Source organism: Lasioglossum baleicum, chromosome 9, assembly GCF_051020765.1.
Source record: "Lasioglossum baleicum chromosome 9, iyLasBale1, whole genome shotgun sequence".
Lineage (NCBI taxonomy): Eukaryota > Metazoa > Arthropoda > Insecta > Hymenoptera > Halictidae > Lasioglossum > Lasioglossum baleicum.
Window position 1 is genome coordinate 17,850,741 of NC_134937.1, and position 24,009 is coordinate 17,874,749.

Genomic DNA, 24,009 nt, shown 5'->3' on the forward strand with positions numbered 1-24,009 from the left:
TTTACACGAGCGACACGCCGCGCCGCGCCGCGCCGCGCCGGGAAATATTCAGCTTGATCTATCCGTTTCTACGGTCAATTTAATCGGCCGGTTTCTACGCCGACGTCACGGCAAAAGTCGTAAAACCGCGATCTACCCCCGGCCACAACCGTAATTGGCATTCCGGTAGTCAATTGACCAATTATCGACGGTTACACCGCGCGATCGCGCTGGCATCGACATGTACTTTTACCGAATCCGTCAATAGAAATTCGATTCGCGAGCCCTACTCGCGCTCGACATGCTGGCTGGTCGACTAGCAACCGTGAAAGTTTAATCATATTTACGTGTTTAATGAATGTATTTCTACCTCGCGAAATTCGTAGCAAATAAATTAATCCACGTCGCGTAAATATGATGAGAACAATTTCCACTTGCAAACTCGACGCTCGAAAAATATAAATCACTGCTTGTATATGCTTTCTGGAAATATTCAACAACATTATGGATCTGTATAAACATCCGTAGCGTAGTGACAATTATATGATACTAAAATTTTGTATGAATTTTCTCAGATACCTTTAACACGAAACAATTAAAATATTCTGGAGAAATTAAAGAAGCGAAAGTTACAGAAATGTTCAGGTCGTGAGAGACCCCCCAATGCGATTCCGGAGAACGTGAGAATGGAGGCTGGCGGAGTGACGGGGATATAATCAAGAGCTGAATGATCTTTAACGATCTCGAACGAATCGAACGATTTATCAGAATTCATCTTCGCCGGAAAAGCTAACTCGATTCTACGAGGGATAAAAGGTCGGGGCCATCCGTAAAAGCGGAAACGGATATGGGAGGATATCGCATAGTTTACACAGCGATAAAAACCCCCATAAAAGAACCGTATATTCCAGCGTCCCAGCGTGCAGTTGGAACGTCATGACTTTATAGGCGACGAAAAGAATGAGCGTAGTGTGTGCGTACACGTGGGTGAACACTTCCAGGTATCATTTCTCACACGGCATCGCGTTCGATCGACAGTTTCATACACAAGGCTCGAACGAAATTGCCAGGACAATTTTAGCAATGCCAGATAAATGTCTGTTTGTCCATCAACACCGTGGATGTTCGTGGGAATTCGAAATCTTCCACGGTGGCTTGTGAAAACGGTGCGCATTTGCATTCGTGGCACTTTCAAACGCGTTCACCCTGCAATAGTATCCTGGGGCAGAGTTAGGCATTAATCGATTGCGTGTGTACGATAAATGTGTACGATTAAAAAGATAAATCATCGAGAAATCGACGATTGATGAAGTTAATGATCGTCAATCGTTGATTAAAAAAGAAATCGTCGAAAAAAAACATAAAAGCATGTAAACGGAAAGGAATGTAATCGTTAATCGCAATTAACGACTAAAGTAGAAATTCAATCGTTAACCGCAATTAACGACTAAACTAGGAGATTAATTGTTAGTTGCGATTAACGATTGAAATTTTTTATTATTATTCATTATTATCATATTGTTGTGTTACAATTACCCGAAGTTGGAGATTGAAAAATGAGACACTAAACGACGGCGTTAATCTAATAGTATAATAATAAGCAGTCCGATGCCACTCGGATATCCCCGTAAACACCGCCGCCGGAAATAAACTAATTATAATAAAGGTAAACGGTCGAAACCGGTAAGGAGGCGAAATTAGATTATGCAAAACGTTAGTAGAGAGTAGAGGGGAAGCAGGAACGGTGTACGGAGGAGGACAAATAACAATTCGCGAAGGCCCGGGACAAAGTATAATTGAAGAAGCTCTTGTTAGCATAGGAATGGTACTTTTCCGATCTTTAGAATAATGTGGCTTTAAACTTCTCCAAACACACGAAAATATTTCCTCTTATACACGCGAAATTGGACGAGACACGTGCACCGGCACCAGCACCGGCGCGGCGCGCGGCGCGCGGCGCAGAGGGGAAAAGAGAATTACGGTAAAATAAATATCGGGGAAGAAAAGGCTGCGCGCGTGTCGAGTTCGGGGCTTTCCCTGGAGCCGATATCGCCAAAGAAAACACGCCGATTCTCCCTCACTTTTGACAAAGTCAACCGTATATGTATAAAGGATATACTCAATTACGTCCATTCATACGACAGAAGAACGTGTCCCCGAAAATATGCAACAGCTTTAGTTCGGTTCGAGTCAATCTTTTTCGGCTCGTTGAAATTACTTTCGAACTCTCTGCGTTCCAAACTTCGTTTTGATTTTGTTCCCAAATCTGCAGTTGACGGAGAGAATACGCAGCAGAATAAAGAGAGATGAAGCGACGACATCTTGAATTTATGTAGGCACCGAGGCTCTCTTGAATTTTTGAATAGGCCCTTTGTTCCGACACCTATCACAGGGAAAGGGTCAGAAGTCTCTCTACGTAACACGGATGCCTCGCATATCTCTGCAGGCGGACCGGAAGCTTCTTTTTCCGGTGCGGTGCTTAATATTCGAAGATGCTGGTAGGCATGGTATTCTCCGGTATTTTATCGGCGCGTCACGTTGCCGGAATGTGTCTGCATCGAAAATGTTAGGGGCGTCCGCGATCCCATCGGCACGGGGGCAGAGCGCGAGAGAGATATTGGGTCACCGCTCGACTGCGAACGCTCGATACAGAACAATATTTGACGAGGAAGGAGAGCCGACGCGACGCGTCCCCCGGCTGCCTCCAGGATATAGAAACCTATGAAACTTCTTCAAAGATTTCATCTTTAGTCCATATTACGTTTCCTGGGGACGCCCTTGCCCACCCGAGCCACTTCAGATTCTGCATCCCGGTATAAACACGGCATGCAAACGTAACACTCGTCGTCCGGGGGGTTGGCGCTTCGGGGACGGAGCTCGCCACTTACACGAGGCTCCGGAGAGAGCCAGGGATATTTTGGTCCACTTCCGACGGATGGACACTCCTGATCTAATAAAGAAACTTGGAACATTCAGGCGAAGCTACCCTCCGCGCGTCCCCGGCCGCAATTTCTCTTCCGCCTCGCAACCGTTTTTTCCATCGCGACGACGCGCTGCTGCTGTTGCTGCTGCTGCTGCTGCTGCTGCTCGCTCGTGAAAGGAACAAGGACACGGAGCTAACAGTTGCTGCAGAGAGAAACAGCTTGGCGTATATGTCTCCTCGAACGGTGGAACAGCTACGGTGAGCGGGAGTGGGGAAAAAAGTCTCGTACAGCAAAGTGCCAAGGTGCACCATCTTGAGAGATCCGACTCCCTATCGAGAGAGCGGCGCAGTGTCTACACGCGAACCACTTTGCCACGATCTGTCGACGGAAATGGAGGGCGTAGGGTGCTCCTGGGAGGGCAGAGAGGGTGTAGAAGTCCCTTATACGGTGGACGAAATTTCTGTGAGCGCACGACCATTTGCGAAAAAATATTAACCCCTTGCACTACGATTTGCGTTACGGTTCCGGCGATTAGAACGTCTTTAATTTCCTGAGAGAAGGAGCAAACGGTGTAGCCGGGTATAAGGTAGTCGAATGCGCCCCTAAACCAAATTGAACTCCCAAAGGAAACCCTTTGTTTTTCAAGTCGGTACCCCCACTAGAGGGGTAGTACTATAGGGTGGGCACGATTTAATGATTTATGATCTATTTCTTCTGTTCTGCTTAACAAACAATTACGAAAAAATTCATGAACGTTCTACCTGATAGCACACACGACTGTAAATGTTTTCGGGATTTTTGACTGGAAGATCGATTTTTAAAAAATTCCAGAAAAAAGTTGATGGTTTTGTGTTAAAGTTATCAGAGGATGGTTGTTGCTATTTTTTTTATGGTTGATATTGTATTGTATTCTTATACAAATTATCCACCGTATTATTCTGAAATCAGACACCGCGGAAGACGATGTGAACGAGGAGGCTCTTTATCAGTCGATAAAACGCGTTTAAAACGCGAGCGACACCTTCGTCTCTCGTCGAAGTAAAGTTTGAGTATTAAGACCGTTAAACGGCGTCGCGATTCAACGGTTCTTTATTGTCCGAGCGATGAAACAAACGGACATCGCGAACGCGGATACGTCTGAGCCAGCGTCGCGACGCGCGGCTACGAGCGGACTATTTCGACGCTGGTTTATTCTCGCGGACCCATCCGCTGCGATCTCGTCGATCGTCGTTTCGAGATAAAAATCGAGAGCAAGGTAAACAAACGGAGAGGAATCGAAGACGGCACAGGAGCAGTCGAGAGAGCAAGCAAGAAACATGAGGACACCTCCGGAGAAGATACGAGCGGAAACGACGACAACGACGGGAATAGCTTCGACGAAAGAAGGAGAACGTAAGAAAACAAACGCGGAGAACAAATGGTTGCTTCCGTGACAGATAAATTACGATATTTTCAATGGAGCGTGGCGCGACATGCTATAAGAACATTAAAGTCTCTCGAGTTTTTAGCGCCGCGACAAGGCGCGACCGTCTGCTTCCGATAAGTAGACGCGCCGAAGGAAAAAGTTATAAAGTGTAAGTTGACGAGGAAACGGTTCTTTCGTTTCTCCGGTACGAACGGCTTTTGATTCGACGATGTAGACCGGACCATAGTCCGTCCAACAAAACGAGAGAGAGAAAGAGAGTTAAGGTGCAGACACATCATTATCACGTCACGTGAAATCATGTGTTATCATTGATGTGAGACGTGCCCATGGATTTCAATTTTTTAACAATTATTCAGTTTTGAAGGGTGTTCGAATATTTTTTAGAACCACCATAGGTACCGTAGAATAATGGTATACATTCGCCCCTGAGGACCGAGAGTGGCAACCAATAACTGCAACCGCATTTACGTTTACTCTCTTGTCTCGTTGAATGGACTACAGATATTGCGGACATGGATGAGGATACTTTAAGCTAGGTAGAGAAGAGGGCATAGTTGTATAGACATTTTAAACTAGCTAGAGAAGAGGACATAATTATATAGACACTAAAGACTAGCTAAAGAAAATGACCTTGTGAAGTAGACAGATCAGACTGGCTAGAGAAGAGGATCTTGCCTTATAGACACTTTAGACTAGCTACAAGCGCACGATGAATCCAATCCTACTGGCAATACCCACTCTGCGCACTAGAAATTCAATCAAAACGGTGGACATAAATATGGTATACTAGAATTATCATTAGAATGCTTGTACTACTAATTACAACTGGTACAAGTCAATGAGAAGTCAGACATTCAAGTAGAAAGGGTTGTATCTTGGATATAGTTAGAAATACAGGAAGGAACCCAGCCAGGAAGGGTAAAGCAAAGCTTTAAACGAGTGCAGCGTGAACAGGGTCTGAATCCGACGATTCCCTCGGCCTGGCGGAAGGACGCTCTCTAGCCATACATCGAGCCTCGGTATAGAAACAAATATAGGGCCAATACTTTCGGATATTGCCGCACCGAAGTGATTGATGGTCCAAGATATTCAATATCTGCAAAAGTTCGCGGGCGGCTCACCCTGCCTGGCTGCCTGACGCCGCGCCGCGCCGCGCCGGCACTCTCTTCCCCTTTTTTCCCCTACCGCACAGTGCTGCGATTCGAGGTGCTTGCTGGACGAAACCTTCTTTACGACTACTAATGCAAATTGTGGCTGTAATAAATGAATATGCTTATTCTTTCATGTACGCGCTATTTAATAATTATGCTTTTAAAAAAAAAGTATTCATTTATGTTGAATGGAAAATGAATCAATCATCATTGTGCTAACGAAATTACACTCTTCATCGCCTTTATGAATTTTGCCCAGCTAATTAGCATTGATAGCAACACTGTGTGCAGAGTTGGACAAAAATGTAGTCAACGATTGACGAATAAATGTCTACTTCAATCGTTAATCACAATTAACAATTAAACTCCTACTTTAATTCTGACTGTATGCCGTTCCCGGCTCTTTTCCTTCTTCTTTTGGGCAGGCGGCTACCCCCCTAAACTCGAGAGGTGTTCTCTTATCCCGTACGCCTCCACGAAAATGCATGACTCGAAATCCTGAACCGGGTAAGAGAAAGTAAGAGAGTAAGAGAGAGGCGAACTTATCTCTTGGAATTCAGCGGCAGCCGCAGCGGAGGCGCAAGAGCCCTCCTCAAGGCGGCGCGGTCGGAAGTGGAATTGCAGCTTAATCAAAAATATCGAGAACACGCGATCTTAATTGCCCGAATAACGAACCTTATCTGGTAAGTGTATGTAAAACTCCCGGCCACCGGATACGGTTACGGGACGAGGATTACTTGGTCCCATAAGAAGTTATGTACACTTGAAAATGTTGAAAAAATCGCATAGCAGCAATAGTATATTGTGTCCCAAAAGTGTATTTGCTGTGGTGATTCCTGAGATCATTTGAACTCACTTTTTCTTTTGCGAAAATTTCTTTCGCGTGACTTCGTTAAGGAGTTATTAACGATAAACATCGACCAATCAGACCGTGGCTACAGCGTGATTCCGCCCCTGTGACGAACCCCTTCGATGTACTCGCGCTCTGATTGGTCCGTGTATTTCGTTATAATAACTCTTTTATTAAGTGACTTCCAGCGACCTCAGGAATCACCTCTTTCGAGGAAGTACATTTTTGGGGCACTTAGTATAATAAAACGAAAAGTATGAGACCGGTCATTTCACGCGGCGGTAGTTCCACTTTTTGAAGAGACATATTTTTATATCTGAAAAAATAGAACTTCCCTTATTTTTCAACCGGAGGTACGCAATCCGTTAAATCATCCCGCAGACGTTCGGACGGATCGGATATTGGCGGGAAGGGCTCGATAAATTCCGGGCCGCGGTTATCACAGGGAAAAAAAGCCGTTCGGGAATAAAGTTAATCCAATGTCTCCCGCAAACAGAGCGTAGCCGATCGCGGAGAGATAATACATATCCGATGGGCGATAGATTAAAGCCGTTTAATGCATACAGCGAAATAAGGTCATCGACGGCGCGGCGCGGATCGGAAATAATCTGGAGCGGGTATCGATATTCACGTGTCGGCCGGGCTATCAAAGAATTGTCAAACGGGAATAACGGGGTCCGATGGTATCGACGTTCGCCCGGGGAACAAACAGAAGAAACCGGCGTGCGTTTCAAAAAACGAGAATATTTCCCAGAGTCGAAAAAGTTCCTCTCTCCGCGATCGCGCGGAGGCGGTCGTAAAAAGTATACGGTCGAAACGGGGCAGAGTCGACGGGGGAAAGGAGAAACGGGAAGAAAAAAAAAAGATGAGAGGGGACGGAGAAGGCGAGAAGAAAAAGCATCAGAATCGCTGACCGATTCCGTGGACGTCGTAGGAGATTCCGGGAGCTGGAATTGTTTTTCGGTCAACTGCTGTGTCCTCCGTGGAGCCATTAAAGCGACTTCTGCCTTCGTACCGCTAGAGAGAGAGAGAGAGAGAGAGAGAGAGAGATGGAAGAAAAAATGAGAAACAGGGGCGAAAAACCCGGAGAAGGTAGTCGGGATGACGCAACGGCCGAAAGGGATCCCCGAATCCCCTTACGATGATTGCGGTAGGCTTTTCAGAGCAGCCCTTTTCCTCGAGTATCGTCGTTTCCCTTGCTGCTCGCCTCTTATCGCTCCTACACGATGCCCGTTCCAATCGACAACGACGAGAACCTACCCGCTGCCCGTTGATAGGCCTGAAAACCCCGTGGAATTTGATTCGCGTGATATCTACCCGCTACAACCCCCTACGAAATAGCCATAACCGGAACGGTAATCGTCCGACACAAACCGGTACGCTCGAAGGATAAAAGTTGCTCCTTCGCTTCCAGAAGCACGAGGATCCTGCGATTTTAAACAGTCTGCTTATCGGATATGAAGGTACAAATAGCGAGGCGTTACTGTAGATTGCTGTTAACTGTTTCCTTATGTTATTGTTGTGGCCACTCAAACTTCCAATAGATAAGGTTTCTGTTTGAAAAGGGAGAATCAGTTTCTACGCGATTCGACGTTTGCTGGTGGTTCCTCGTTAGGGACGTCGTCGACTGTTGGGGTGAGAAGAAAGTTCTGAAAGTTCTGAAAGTTCTGAAAGTTTTTAAAGTTCGGAACATTTTATTCCTTCGAGAATATTGCTCCTCGTGACGAATACTATACGATACAGTTATAAAAAATATTCGACCTTGAAAATCTAGGTCAAAGTCATTACTGCGGAAAATATTTTTACGAATCCTCACCACAGTGAAGGTGCGAGGGGGAACCGTAGTAGTCGGGCCGATCGGAGCCGGTTGGTCAAGGGTTAATCCGTGAAAATGATACTGAAAGTCGCCGCGGAACCGATAATGGACCTGACGAAACGAAAAGCCAAACGGGGCGAGAGGGCGGCCGAAGAAAAAAAGCGAGACAGCGCGAACGGGGAGAGAGAAATCAGATTATCAGATTCGTAACAAGGCTCGTTTCGAATTCATGGCGCGTCGAGCGGCCACGTGCACAGATAACGTAGCGCGTTTTCTGTTGCTAATGGAAAACGTTGTCTGGCTGCCAGTCACTGTCTCGGCGACCGATCGAACCGGCGTAATACGAATTTCCTTTGCCGCGGCACGATCGAATCTGCTTATTCTCGCGAGCGGAATAATGTAACGCCGGCGAAGCGTGGCCTCTCGTGCCTCCGAGAGACAGAATATTGCAGAGCTGTTGAATTCGAGCGTCGTTGCTGCGTACACTAACTCCGGCTTCGCACTCGGCCTCTGTGGAACACTGTGCGCGCGAGTGTGCGAAACTGTGCACGCGCTTCTGTAACCGCCCGCGTGTACGAATGCGCACCGATGACTTTCTCTTTCTCTCTCTCTCTCTTCTCTTCTCTTCTCTCTCTCTCCCTACCTCTGTCTGTATCGATGTATCCATCCCCGTGTGTCCGAAACTTGGAACGAGTTTCCGCTCGAAATGGCCGCGGGGGATGCTTTCCAGCAGCTCGTTTGCCACGATATTATACGAGAAGCAAAGGGCAGCGAACAGTAACACAGGTGCCGCACAAAACGTTCACTTTCTATTCGCGTTAATCAGCAAAATTATATTTACATCGCTCCTGAAAACTGTACCGGCGCGGCGGCACCTCTCGGTTTGCTAGCTAGATAGGGAACTGGGTCGAGCATCCGGAGGTGCTGGGTTCTAATTCTTTGGAATGCACGTAAAGTACATTAATCAATTCTTGAATGAATCCAAGGTAGCAAAATAAAAATTGTTTAAATCTCATTTATCTTTCTGCTATTCATTTCTCACCTACCCCTTTCCGTCATGAATGCATAAAATCCGCAGTCCGCTAATGACCAAGCTGACGACGCGACGTTCAAGAATGAAACACGAAGAGGTCCGCAAAATGATCAACTCGTCGAGAGGACGTTCATACGAAGATTTCCAACCGGTTGCGACAAAGACAACGAAGCTCCTGGACAGCGTCTTCCCCGTCGCTAACGAACGAATTAATTAATTTTCCGTGACTGTTCGATCGTCGGACGGTGGGACGAAGTTTCTTAAAATCCTCTCTCCTTTCTGCCAGACGGCCGATTAGCGAACGAAGCACGGATGAAGTCGTTAACTCGAGTATGTACCCACTCGAATCGAGTCGACTCGAGAGGCGTCGCGGAAAATTGGAGGGGAATGAAAATTGAACCGATACATACGATCAAGCCTCTCGGCTGGAATAGCTTCCCCCGGGCCGGCAGCAGCCTGTTACTTTTCTGAAAAATGTCGCCGTAAAACGCGAGCTCCGTCGTGAGGTGTCGTGAGGTGTCGGGACGGCGCGGCGCGCGGCGCGCGGCGCATCGAGCACCGACGCTTGACCCTCTTTGCTTAATCAGTTAACCGGCCGAGTGTTCTTTTATCGAATGGGGGATAATTTATCCGGCACGGTCGCTTCGAAATTTTTCCGCTTCGCGAAACACCGGGATCAATTGTCGAAATTACCGGGAATTACTAGAGATACTACGTGGGGATCGTGCTCGAAGAGTTCAAGAACACTGCGGCATCGATTTCACGCAAATTAGGACTGCCGGACAATTTCCTCGTCTATCGCCTGGGAGTTATGGCGTCGTCCTATCTAACTTAGTCCATCTGCTACCCGCCTTTGTGCAAACACGTGCTCGTTGTGCTTGGCGATAGTCCAGACTGTTCTGATTGGATTTAAATAAACATACACGCGTCCGATCGATTCTCCCTCCGAATATGGGATAAAACGTCAAAGTTCCCAATACGTGAGACGAATGCTGCTGCGCCCGCTCCATACGGTCGCGTTGGATCTCGGATTTGTATCGCAGACTATTGTCGAGACGGATAGGGCTCTCAAGTATTAATCATTGTTATCTACACGGTGTTCCAGAAACATAACTAACCAGACAACGGACCCGACAACTAGCAAGGCATTACCGTAATTGGTAACACGGCTATTAGCTCGAACCGTGTTCGTGGCGCAAGAACTTATCAATGTTCTCCACCTTCAATTTCGAACAGACTGCTCATCAGATACCAGACGCGATAACTGGCGAGGCGTTACTGTGATTGGTGATACTGTTATTGACCTAGGCGAACACGTCCAGAATTAATCTTTGTTTGTCTTCACTTACCACTCGAATGGTTACTCTAAGGCGGTTCTAGGATCGTTGAATGTTATGTCTGTTAGTTTGATTAATCAGACAACTGATGAGACGTAACTGCGCGGTTCGTAACAACATTATAATCTGAACCAGACAAATATTTCTACAGGACAACTACCGGGACGTTACCGTTCTCGGCACGAATCACGCTCGAGATTTACGGATGGTATCAAGTCGGGTGTAGAACGAGCAGCGTAATTTGGCTGGTTAACTACCCGGGGCCCGTTTTTCGTTATTAGAAAACTAGGATCAGAGTTACCTGTTCTGAGGTAACAGGTTGTTTTAATGCAACCGCAACGCCGAAACAAGAGGGGCTGGCATAACGGATCGCGGGTATATCTATCGGGTTGCCGCATGGTCGAAGGGGTTCGCTGTTGGTTATCGTCCCCGAAAACCAGAGTGGTGTACTACGGGGGCTGCATACAGTGGCCAGCTGTTAACCGAATGTATTGCGATCAATTTGTGAACATTCGCGATAAACGAGCCGAGCAAAGAGCTCGTTAACGCTGCGACGCGAAATGCGACTAAATATGCCCCAGTCGTTGCCGTCGCGCCGCGCTCGGACCGTTCTGTAAAATTGTTTCTTTATGTAATTCAGCAGTTTAGCGGACTCGCGGCGGTTTAATGGAACAGAGACCGCGATTGTGGAAAAGGAACCGAGCGGTGGCTCCGCTCCAAATTACTTCGCGCCACCTCCCGATTTCGAATTTCCAATTACGATTTCCATACAGCAATTTTGCTTCGCGATATCGCTCTGAAACAACCCATAAGTCGCGTATTTTATGCGTTTGTGGCAAAAAATAGTCGATTCTACTCGGGACACGCGAAAACGTCAGAATTTCAGGATATTGTTAGACTATTTTCAATTTATCGAAAACTATTCGCTGACGAAATGAATTCCTATTTCATTTCCACGCCTTGCAATGGACGTAGAAAATGTTGATTCTACGTAAAAATTCGCGGCTAAAGTAGTTTTGCATAAGCTGGAGTGGGGTCAGTGCGTCAACGAGGCAAGTATTGTTTATTTTTATTATAACATGAACGAAATTTCTTTAGCTTGTATTTATTAATGTAGTATAAGTTAGTATGAACTATTCGACATAGATGTAGTCCAAGAATAATTAAGGAACACTTATCCCAACAATAAGATGGAACATTTAGATGTACCTTGAACAAACGAAGCAAAATGTGAAACCGTTGTTCGAACAATGAATCTTTGATCAAACGTAGAAATAATCGAGCGACGTCGATTGAAGCAGCATGCGGAAACAGCAGTTGACGCGAGCATGGCGGTGCGCCATTACGGCGCGGCGTCCCTGTCGCAAAACCCTTTATCTGCTGGGAAAATATTTACGAGACGAAAATTACCTTCGGGCTCCTATTTCACAATCGATGTTTACCCGTGTTCCGCCTGCTATGTAAATGTTTTTCGGAAGCAGGCGAGAGCGAGTTTTCACAAGAGGTTAAAAGAACAAATGTAGGGAGCGAACACGGTCGGTAGCTAGACTGCTCGGATGTCGTAACTCTTTCAGGATCAAATAACGTTCGACAAACTGACGGAATTAAAAGGACAACGGCGAACGGTGCGAACCCACGGTTGTAACACGGTGGGAAAAGGGTAGAAAGAGAAAGAGAGAGAGAAAGGGTGCCGGAAATGAGAAGAAAATTAAGACCTAAAGTCGAAGAAGGAAGAGAAAGAGAGAGGCGTAACGTTTGAGGTGTACCGCGGTCGGAGTTTTCCTCCTATCGAAGATACACACGGTAAACCCGGTGCCTACCACCTTCTCATCTACCGAACCCGGGCCCGAGTAACCTAGCAACACCCTCAATACCACTTCAACCTGTTCGCCCAACACCTTGGGTTTCAATTCACCTTATCTTTGCTATCTACCGTACGCTTTACGTTCCTAGCCCATCTAGAATCCAACCGAGGAGTCTCACAATTCGACTAAGAAGCTTGAAACAAGGAGAGCGGGACTCTCGTGTTTAATCTTTTATCCGATGCGGACGGGAACGGAATGGATTAAATGCTCCGGGAAATGGGAACGGGGAACGGCCAGGCGTGTTAACACCTCGCCAAAACTTTTTCAAGCATCGCGCCTTATGCCAATTTCGACCAGGGAAACTCGGGCTCGTCAAATTCAACCGGGCAGAAACGATTCTCCTTTCGCACCCTCGGTAAATCGATGGTATTCCATTCTCGAAAATTCGATTGTTCTTTGCATTTTCTTGGGGCACAGGTGGCGTAGAATATGTGTGCCAAGGATTTGTCTGGTTTCATTAAATTAACATGCAGGAGTTTCAATTGGAAAAATATACAACTCGTGTAAATTCGTAATATACATTTTTGTAATGTACTTGAAATAATAAGAGGCATGTGTGTCCCATTGGACAAGGTTCAATAATTTTTCTGAAAAAATTTTTTATCCTCCAGGTCTATGTTGAAGAAAAACCTTTCGACTGGGTTAATAATCCACTTAATTTAATTACCGATCAAAATTTCTTAAACATATATGTTTTTCACTTCGCAGTTAAAAGGTGAGTCAAATAAAGGGATGACAATTGTGGAAAGAAAACGCAGGTTTTCTTACAGATGTTACCGGACGGGTTGACGTATATATTTCCCGTTCGTGAGCTTCTTAGTCTACCAGCATAACGGCCGCTCTTAAATATAAATGACAGTGTAATTACTGCGTTTAATTTCAATGTCCAAGGAACGTTTCTCCAATTTTCGACTCCGAAACTTCGTGTTCTGTTCGCCGAAGCTCCGAGGAACGCCGGAAGACTAGAAATTCGCAAGAAGCTGCGGTTATTTAGAAGCTCCTCCAATTTACGAACTGAAAGGTTTCTTGCAGCCTGTTTGCAACTAACTTTTGAGGAAGACGTACCGTGTCTCTCTCTACCATAGGAGAACTTTGCAAACATTCTACCAGAAAGAGCTGGTGTCCCTCAACGTATCCTTTAACGCCCTCGTTGCTGTAACGACACCCACGAAACTTGCAGTTTAAAATCTCCTGCAAACTTAAAAGTGAGTTCGCAACCAACTCTTATATTTAATATACCCCTACAGAAATCAATTTTTGGCTTCAGGGAAAAATTAATGTTCACTATGATCTGTCTATTAACATTTCGATCAGTTAGAAAAATTTATAATTCAATATCTTTATCAAGATTTTATAAAAGTAGCCGTCATACGCAACTTCCATTGAACAGCTTATCAATTAACTGCGGATTTTATGCACTTATGGGAAAAACGATGGTAAAAATGCTGCTAAAAAAATGTGAGAATGTCAAAAACATTTTTATCAACTTTACATTAAATACTTATTTTCAAAATTACGTAATATCTATGATATAAAATTGTTTAAGAGCGAAGAGTCCTCGTCAATGTCGAGAAGCAAGGCAATCTAATAAATAATAAATAAAATAAATGTGTACCTGATTGAAAACGGCCCAGCAGAATCTAATGCAGACCATCCGAGTGCCTACCAGAGAAAATAATTTGAGAAAAAAGTTGAGCGACTCCCCGCAGTTTCCACCGTAAGTGATTAGTCTGTTGGTTTATTATAATGAGGCCAATAGACAAGTTAACACGGCTCCCTGGCGTCGAGCCTACAAAACTACTTTTTGCTCGCCGCCACTTCAGCCCCCCGGCCATACGTTTGTCCTTGTCCCGCGATATAAGTTCAAGTTGCTCCTGACAATATCCTTATTTCAACAATAAGGAACTTTAAGCCGAACTTCGCTCGGAAATTTTAAAGATATTCCAGGAGCAAACAAGTTTGAAAGCCACGGCTAACCTAAAAGAAACTTCGCGTGTGCAGCTATCCGAACGGAAGCGGTTGCCAGGCGAAACCTTACCCCATTCTCTGAAATACGATATCTGCCTTTGTCCTGTCGCGAGATTCGACCGTAACGAGATTTCAGTTCTCTTGATTCTTAGTCAGAAGTGTTACTGACAAGAAAATGTCAAAAGAAGAATTTACTAGGAAAAAATGCGTAAACTTTACTTTACCGGACTCAAAATTAGTAGCTTTCTCCTACGAATTATGATGTATTTGGTATGTAATCCAGTAGAATTGTACCTGGCGCGGATGCAGATCGAAGTTTCGATCCTCTAGGATCAATAGTTGAGGAGCTATGGTCGCGTCTTCGTAGAACCGGAATAAAAATATCGATTGTAAGTACGAGCTGAACACTAAAGTCGTTAGTCTATCTTCATACGGCAAAGCCACTACTGTACATGCATAAAACCGAGATTACGATTTAAAGTGTTCTTTCGGAACTAGCCTCGTTCAAACATACGTAACTGCGATCGATGAAACTTAGTTCAACAACTACACTCCAAGTTACCGAAGAAAGGTACGCGTGAAGCAGAAGTTCATAACTCTTGCATTATTTGCAACATATCTGGCAGGTACAAACATGGCGACCTGTTGCTTGTTGTTAGACGATCAAAGTCAAAGGCAATACTTCTGCACGGGAAGCTTCCTTAATCAACGTTCGTCGCACAACGTTAGTCGTAAATCCTCCGACAACTTGACGTTGCAATGATAGAATGTAATTCTGCGGGAAAAAGGTAGCAGTGATAAAATATCGTTTTAAAATTCAAGAGATAAGGTTTTATCGCGGTGGAAAAAGTCGCTTTATGCGCGAAGATTTTCGGTGGATCGCAAAAACTGCCGTTCGATAATAGATTATGACACTCGAATGAAATATTGTAGCCGATTTCTATTAAATCGACGCCGAAAGTTCGCAATTACCAACGGATAAGCTCGTACGGCTCGATGTAGCGTGCCACCGGCGAGCAATTAGTCGAAAAGTTATGTATCGAAATTCGATAACAAGCGTTACGCGTCCATTTCGTAAGCCCAGGATATTTGATTCTTAACCCGCCAGCAGCTAAACGTATTTACAGTACTTTCCTTTATATAACCGGCTAGATATCGAACTTTATTTGCCGGGAATGTATACAATAACAAAATGTTCGAGAACTGCTTCTATTAGTTTTATACACCGAACTCCATAGAGTCCGTAGAGCCAGAAATTTACCTTTCACAGAAGGTTGAAATAAAAATTTCTGTTACAAGCGAACCATCTTGGTTAACAATCCGCAATTACTGCGAACTGTTGTCTCAGTCTATTTATTGTATAATACAAATAAATGCAAACTATAATCTATCTATTGTAACAATTTGCAGAGGAACCGAGGAACCGAAGCGTTCGTAATGTTTTATTCATTTATTTTAAAGCCAGACACTGTAAAACCTTGTCGTCATCCATAACGGGAATGTGTTAATGCGGGGAGAGGGATCGGCTATGGCTATACTAATCGCGCGCGAGGGATCATGTAAATTTCATCGACGAAATAGAATCACCTTTGCCGGTGTTCGGCGCCGAAAAAAAATCAATATTTACGAACATTCCTGTCGGTTGTTGCGGGAGCGTGTTAACAGGCGAGCTCGTTCCTCGACGGGGCAGCTTCGAAACTAGTTAGAGCTCGCGCGGGGGTTGGGCGTGAAAAAAATGATTTATCGTGACGAGCTAATAACTCGTTCCCCGGGCGAGACAGAATGAAATGCGGCCTCGTTTGGATCGCAGAAAATTTCGGGAGGTCGGCTGGCATATGTGTGACGGCGGGGGTGGTTGTACGCTTGGGTACCGTGACAATTTAAAGGGTTCCTCGGCCGATTCCGAACGAATCCGATGTGGCACGTTAATTAAACTTAAACTTAACTTCGGGCCGGGCCGGGACGTGCAGCTGCCAAAAGTATTACGAGAAACTCGCCGTGGCAATCTGAGCGCGCGTTGCCGTTACCGGATAGCTCGAATCCGCACGGACAGCTACCGCATGGATGGCTGTTACACACACGGTGCTGTTGCGGCGACGCGCGACGCGGGGGGAGCGGAGACGGACACGTATCCGTGGCCTGGTTCTCTCTGTGTCCGTGTATACGTACGTGCGCCAGGATACGCTTCACGCATTATAGGCAGTGAGCACTTGAGTTATAAGATTGCCATGGACACTTGCCAGGGTAATATCAAACTTCGAGGCTCCACCCAACAAGCCACCCACGCGGCCGACGTCCGTCCACGTGTTATGCACATGCACGCACGCAACACAAGCCTGTCTTATGCACATGCACGCGCCACACACGCCCGTCGATCGCGATGGTAAGCTTCGTTATCACGCACGCCCACGTGTGAGCCTCTGATGCGTTGTGGCTTAACTCCTTTATGCTACCCCGAGCTCCACCACCCTCTGTCTATCTCCATCTATCTGCCTAGCTATCTTGTAGCACCGTCTCTCTCTTCCCCCCCCCCTCTCTCTCTCTCTCTCTCTCTCTCTCTTGCCCTTTAACGCCACCCTTCCGCCCTGGCCCTCCGTCAACGCACAATCCTAATTATGCGCTATTGATGACACGATATTAGCGACGCGCGCGCGTACACCGTCGCGTCGCGATAGTTTGTTCCTCTAGCCGTATTAGCCCGGAGATAGACAGCTTTTTACGCTGAAAATGCGGAGTACAGAGCGTGACCTGAACAATAAAATGTAACGTGCCCGCACAGTTTCTTAATGCTTTAACTAGCGGTAGTTGGTTAACTGTCTGTTGTTGTGGTCCTCGGTTGAGCTGCCCGTTTGAAATACTGTTGGAAAAAGGAAGCAGATTTACAACTGTTTTCTACCATGTTTTTTCCTAAAAAAAAAGATTTTTTAGCTCCTTTTTAACTCTCTCGAGAAGCTAGACATTTATTTCTATCACATTTTTATGAACATTTGAGAACGATTCCACACAAACGTGTAAGCGAATAGACGTACGATTGAATGCATTAAGCGGTCGAAACTGTAAACATTTATAAACAAATTTCCTGTGTACGATCAACGGAATCGCTAATTATACATACAAACACGTAAGCGGATTATTTGGACATATGATATCTGCATACGTTAATACTATCTGCAAATACGTTAGTATACCTGCCAATCTGTAAACATAGTTACGGAACCTCGTAATTAGACAGTGTTATCTACAGGTTTTAGCAGAAATATTCGCCATGAAAATCGGAGTAGAATTCTCTTCGTATTCGCAACATGTTTGACCCATTGAAATCATTTGCAAATGTAAATAACCGTTCAAGCTGAACAGCCTGGGTCCCATTGACATCGCCGACACAAATTTCACCGACTCCAGATTTGACCGACAATAACTTTGGCCGACAACGCCTTTAACCGAAAACGATTTTGACCGACAACGAATTTGATCCACAACGACTTGAGACGACCACAGTATGATAATACATACTGTGGTCGGCTCAAGTCGTTGTGGATCAAATTAGTTGTCGGTCAAATCTGGAGTCGGTGAAAACCGTGTCGGGGAAATTTGTGTCGGTGATTTCGATGGGGCCCGAACAGCCTTAAGTAGAGCATTACTTACTAGACGAACGGAGCGTAAGCTTAAGCAGCGAAGCCGTTCGATCGCAGAAGTTTCAGTTTAACAAAGGAATTTGTGCTCCAGCAATTACTCGGTTGTCGCCGGGTCAGGCCGGAGAGCCGAAGAGCCTGATTTCGTGCGATTCTCAAGCAGTCACCTCACGAAGAACATGCCCCCTCCCCAGCGAAGCGTAAATGAGATTGGAAGGAAGAAAAGGGCCGGCCCAAGGAAACGCGTGATTACGATAATTCAATCGAGGATCTTCGTCGTGCTGTCGCATCGGCAACGGGGCCAACCGTTGCAGACCCTGCCCGTGGAGAAGAGAGGACCTTAAAGGGTAGTTTGCTTATTCCGGTCACAATGTGAGTCACCGTCGACTCCGTTCATCCCTCCTTCGTCGCTAGGAACCATCGACGTACTGACGCTAATGCATATTCAATGTTACATCCATGCCCGGAATATCCCGGGAACGACGTCTTGGCTCCTTCCGTGGAGACTTCACCCCGCTTCGTTCTTGTTTACGGGATGACTTTTCGAATTCGCCGATGTCTGTAATATTTCGGAACTAATACGAGAGTGATCCGGCGCGGCGCGCGGCGCTCGAATCCGCCAAGAACATATCGTTCGGAACGGGATTAAGTCGAACAATGGAATAGCGTACTCAAGGTACTTGCGAAGCGAACGTTCTTATCGTAAATAGAAAATCTTTTCGAGATCCTTCGGAATACTGGCCCTTTGCATTATGAAAGGATCATTGGGTATTGACTCTTCGACGGTCGCAAGACCTTCAACAAGTTTACACTTCCAATAACGTTTTTTAGTATTATTTTTAGGAATAATCCAGTCAAAACGAAAAGTTGTAGACGGGAATGGAAGGAACACAATTTTTAACTTTGGGTCTGTGTTTGGACTAGTTAGGAGGTAAACATACTAAAAGTCCCCACTCCTAGGAGGTGACCGTCGTTTTACCTGAACATCGACCGACTAATCAGACAACAAGTAAGTATCCACAGACTGCTGCAGTTATACCAACCTAATTTTTTATATGCCTTGCAACCACACTAAAATTCATGGGAGTTCCCTGCAGAGGAGACGCTTTTATTTAAATAGGTTTGTTACGTGCGATGAAAGTTCATGTGGACCACACACACACACACTCGCTCACACATTTCTACAAAAGCAAACGTCGCGTCGTCGGAGGAGTTCGACGGTCGTCGGCAGACTTTTGTGGCCGACTGTATATATATTTTATTATTCCATTTACAATTCCTCAGACACTCACGCGATCGCACAAAAGGCTCCATCGCAATTTTTTGAATAGTATTACGTCCATGCGCCGGATGATCGATTCCCCCGAGCTGGATAGAACCTTTTCTCAGCGCGTATTCTTTCACACGCACGCGTATACACACCGACAATGGCCGGCTGCTTATGCACAGGAGCCTCCTTAATATTTCTCGGCACTTTCGCGGCACGTTGTATGAATTTCACGCTGGCTCAATTCAAAGGAATAATAAGTTTCTATTCCGCGGTTGTTCTGTGGAATTTCATGCCGGTGCGGTGTTCCCGCGGAATTGCCCCGCGTACGCCGGCTCGTTTCTTCTCACCGCACCCGCCCATTTATCGTAATTTCCCAGACGTACTTTATTTGTATAACCCAATTACTTTTTACTCTATCCTCCCTCCTTTAGGTTCGATAATTATTTATGTCGGCAATTCCTCGTCGACTCTCACGAACTCGAAGTATGATACACGTTCAATTTCTATTTTATGCGTAACTGTCAACATTTTATCCCCACTCATACATTAGTGCTCCAATGAACGTATGTCTTTTCAACTGGCGTAAGTTAATTAATTTAGTTGCGCGATTGAGTTATCCCTTTTCCTTCCATAACCGAAGCAGATCCTACCCCTATTCCTATTTTCCAACCGCAATAACGAACGTAAGAAGGTAGAAAAAGTGCTCGAGTTTTATGGCGCACCTGAACTCGTATGTGGAAAAATTTTGCGCATGGTATGCAAAAGATTGGCCACCCCTGATCTATCCACTCTTTCAATTACGGAGAGGAGATACTACTACTGTATTTGTGTCACCACTGCTTGGTTTTAGTTTTCGAGACATGTAGAAGGTTCCAAAGAACTGATGTGTGAAATCTGCGAACGGTTGTATAGAATGCTGACCCGCCGGCGTATTTCGAAGCCATAAAGATCGGCAAGGAGTCGGCAATGCAAATAATTAGCTTGTTTTCGCTCGGATCGGTGTTCCCGGTCTTGTTCTGTTTCGATCGTACGGTGGAAATATTTCATGCGCGTCGTCGTTAGTTTACCGTTCCCATCGATGCATAATATCAACATATGTTTGCATCCCGATCGTGAGCACTCGCGATGCGTTCATCTCCGCGTGTAATTTCGCATCCCCGCAACCCCCCGGCGCACACGATTCAGCGCCGCCGGCTCCGACTACAAATCTCGCGAATAGATAAATAAGAATTCGCAATAAAGATCCGTAATGGCGGCGCGCGGGGCCGTTAGCCCCGTGGTACTTGCGCTGTTAAGCTGTAACTTGTGCCAAAAGTTCGCCCCGGCAACTATTGTGCCACGTCCAATAGGGTTATTAATATCTAATACCCGACGGAGGAGATGCAGCCTCCATTAGGTGTTAATTAACAAAGATTGTCCCGGCAAGATTGCTGAGACCATCAGCGCAGCCCCGCCATTACGATACACCCGTGCGGCCACCGCGCGGCACCAAGAACATTTCTGAATTAAACACTCCGTGCTTCTTCTCTGTTCAACTGCGAAGAAACACCTGCCCTTTATCTCCACTTTCCACTTTGCCTCTCTGCAACTTCTTTCGCGTCCGAGCAATTTCATTTGAGCGAAAGGAATTAAACGATTCGAGAAACCGGGGACGTTTGTAATCAACTGGGACGCGAACTTAATGTTACGAATTGCTGAACTTTTCATCACCGTTCGCACACAGGTTTTATAGTGAGCGCATACTATACGTAGCCGTGAGAGCCAGAGTAGCCTAGCTGCTGAAATGACATTTTAGCGTGCTTGACTATTTTCGAAATCTTTGTTCGCTGATTTCGAAAGCAGGATTATCCTACCCGCAACATGCCATGAATTAGTAGACAGTTAATTACTGTCAGGCTCGCCTCATTATTGGCGATGAAGCTTTACGTGTGCGCGTGCGAGTGTGAAGATTATAATAATGTAAATATTTTGATACAGATTGACGGAACTTGTATCGAACTCTGTGCAGATATTGTGTGACATTTTACCTATCAACGGCTAACTCACTGGCCTTTACAACATCGTTGATTAACAAGCTTGTCTTAATAAAGTGTTCAAGACAGGAACTGCCAGAACGTACGCTTGCAAATATGATCAACTAATACTCATGTTAATAGATTATTACACTGAATGTGAAACCTTTGCTTTCAGAGTATTGCTGCTTTTACGATATATAAAATACATATACTCCCTTATTGGAGAGATTAAAAAGGGAGGCTATTATGTATTTTTACCACGCTTATATCAGCTTGCCAAGTTGACTCCACCAAAAAAGTAAATAAATTTGTAATTTACTCCGGTTTGTAGAAATTGCGGTAAGAAATTCGTACACTAACTGGAAGATTACATTCTCTTAAATGAAACGTAGAACAAAAAATGTATGAAAAGCGTTGTTGCTTGCTCTGCAGCGAACGGTTCAATCTGAGATAAGTGAGGCCGCAGTCATCGATGGTACTTAGAGCGATGATCAATTAATTTGCCGTCGCGTGTCTATGAGACATTGGAAAATTAAATGTAACTATATCTAAATGGAGAATCATCGGAGATCCCTGTAACAGTAAGGGGTGCCTTGATCCTTCGCCCGTGCTTCCACCGTCACGGAGAAAGCAAGAGAGAGAGAGAGAGAGAGAGAGAGAGAGAGAGAGAGAATCGACCCTTCCTACCCTCGGATTGTTTCTCCGGTGGCTGGGTTATGTGCTTTAGGATAACGTTCCACGATCACGCGATGACTCTCCACCTTTTAACCCCGCAGCTAAGTACGTTTTAGTTACCCCTCGGTGAAAGCTACCCTTCTCCGTCTCCATATCCTAATACCCTCAGCTCGTACATCTTCATTCGCTCCGTCGTTTCTTAAACACTTAGATTTTATCACCGTGCGCAACGTGTTCCGCTGTCGGGGCATCATTCGTGGAGCGGCCAAGGTCTTACATCAGCCCCGTGGAACATTTAACTTCATTATTAATGGACGACCCGTGACGTTCCACTTCCGTGGAATTATCCCGCGCCCGGGCGATTTAATTAAAAAAATTGCATAAACCCGTTTCGAGATGAAAATGTCGCCGTTGCTGACCCGTCGCGGATCGCTCCTCTCCAAATTCGATTCGCATTAACGCCTCGTATCTCACAGCCACGGCGATTACAACCTTCCCGTCGTTCATAATTTACTATAAAGGCCACCACACACGATCCACCTTGCATCCCTTTTGCTTGTGCAGTCGTAAGTTCCGATGCTAGACGGAGTATAAACGTAATGAACTTGAAAAAGAAACAATTTTTGTAGTAGAATGGTAAAAGAACATGACATGCCTGCTCGATAGTACCGTCAAACAGCCATATTAAATTTTGCACGTAATTTCGATCGCAGTCTAAATTGAAATGTTGCGAATTCGGGCGAATTTTTGCGGCGTCGAGTGTTATTAAAATGGAATTATCATTGATAATCGTGTTCCCGTTGGAGCGTCTCTCCGGGGAGCGGAGCAATGTCGACGGCATCCCTCCTGACTCGATATCTTTGACCTATAAATTATAATATGTAAATTGCGAGAGAGTAGAAGTATCGAGGGGTCGCAACGCGTTCACGGGGAGATAGGTGGTCTGGCAATTACAGAGGCTTACTGTACATACAAATTGCTGGCTGGGCCGTCTCGTTCTCGCGCGTTTGTTTCGCGGCAGTCTTTCTCCCTCGGTCTTTCTTCGACGCCATTTACCACCCCCGTGCAACGAACGGCACAGCAAAGGCACGGCAGCAAGCAACCCCGTCCCAGAAATATCGCGGGAGACGCAGGCTATATGAAAGCAGACACTAGAGTGGTATTACCGAAGTAAGAAGTCAGCTTGATAGCTTCGGCCGTAACTTGGTTTTTCGCTCCCATTCCTCTTCTCCTAATTCTGTTCTCCATAAACCTTTGTAGCCGCGTCCTTACCACCGCGGCGCGGCGCGGCGCGGAGCGGCGCTCTGCTTTACAACAACAAGTTAGGTTACTTAAAGCGAACAATTTTTATGCGGAGGACGACAGCTATCAGAAAGTGCCCGCTCCTTTTATAGCCCAACAGGATTCGCTTTTAATTCGTGACCCTTGCCCCCCGGAGAAAGTAATGTTGCCCCACGGATACTATGGAAATAGATGAATCTGAAACTGTGCTTATATTGGCTCAGAAGATTTCGCGATAATCGTATTTATCATAAAAATGGCTGGATGCAATTTAAGGAAGTAGACTCCGTTTTCCCGGATTGCAAGAGTGCAGAATTTGCCTTCTCATTTCTCGATACATAATACAAACACGGGCTTTTTTAGTAGTTAAAAACGCTAGATAAAGGATCGATCTAGGGCGCTATCTCCCTCAAAAGTCCTATTTTTTCATTTACGAGGCGTAATTTGCATTGTTTGGAAGCATACAACTGCGCATGTAAACTATTTTCATAGCTACATGCTGCCAAATAATGCAAATTATGCCTCGTAAACGAAAATATAAGACTTTTGGAGGAGATAGCGTCCTAGATCGATCTTTTATTTAGCGTTTTTGACTACTGAAAAACCCCGTGTTTGCGAATCCCGCACCCTTGCAATCCTGGAAAAGAGTCTACCGCCTTAAAGCAAAATTAAAGAAAAAAAGAAATCTCAGTTTGGTCCCTGTTCATTGTAATCGATGAAATGAATTTTTATTTTGCATAAATCCGCAGTCTTGTAATAACACGGTATGTATTGACAATCTGTGGCG

The 24,009-nt window shown here is 45.4% G+C and overlaps 1 protein-coding gene across 2 annotated transcripts in view; it reads right to left on the reverse strand.

The window, feature by feature from the left end:
* Positions 1-24,009, reverse strand: part of Urm1 (Ubiquitin-related modifier 1) — a 386,421-nt gene that overhangs the window by 349,959 nt on the left and 12,453 nt on the right. The window lies entirely within an intron of this gene.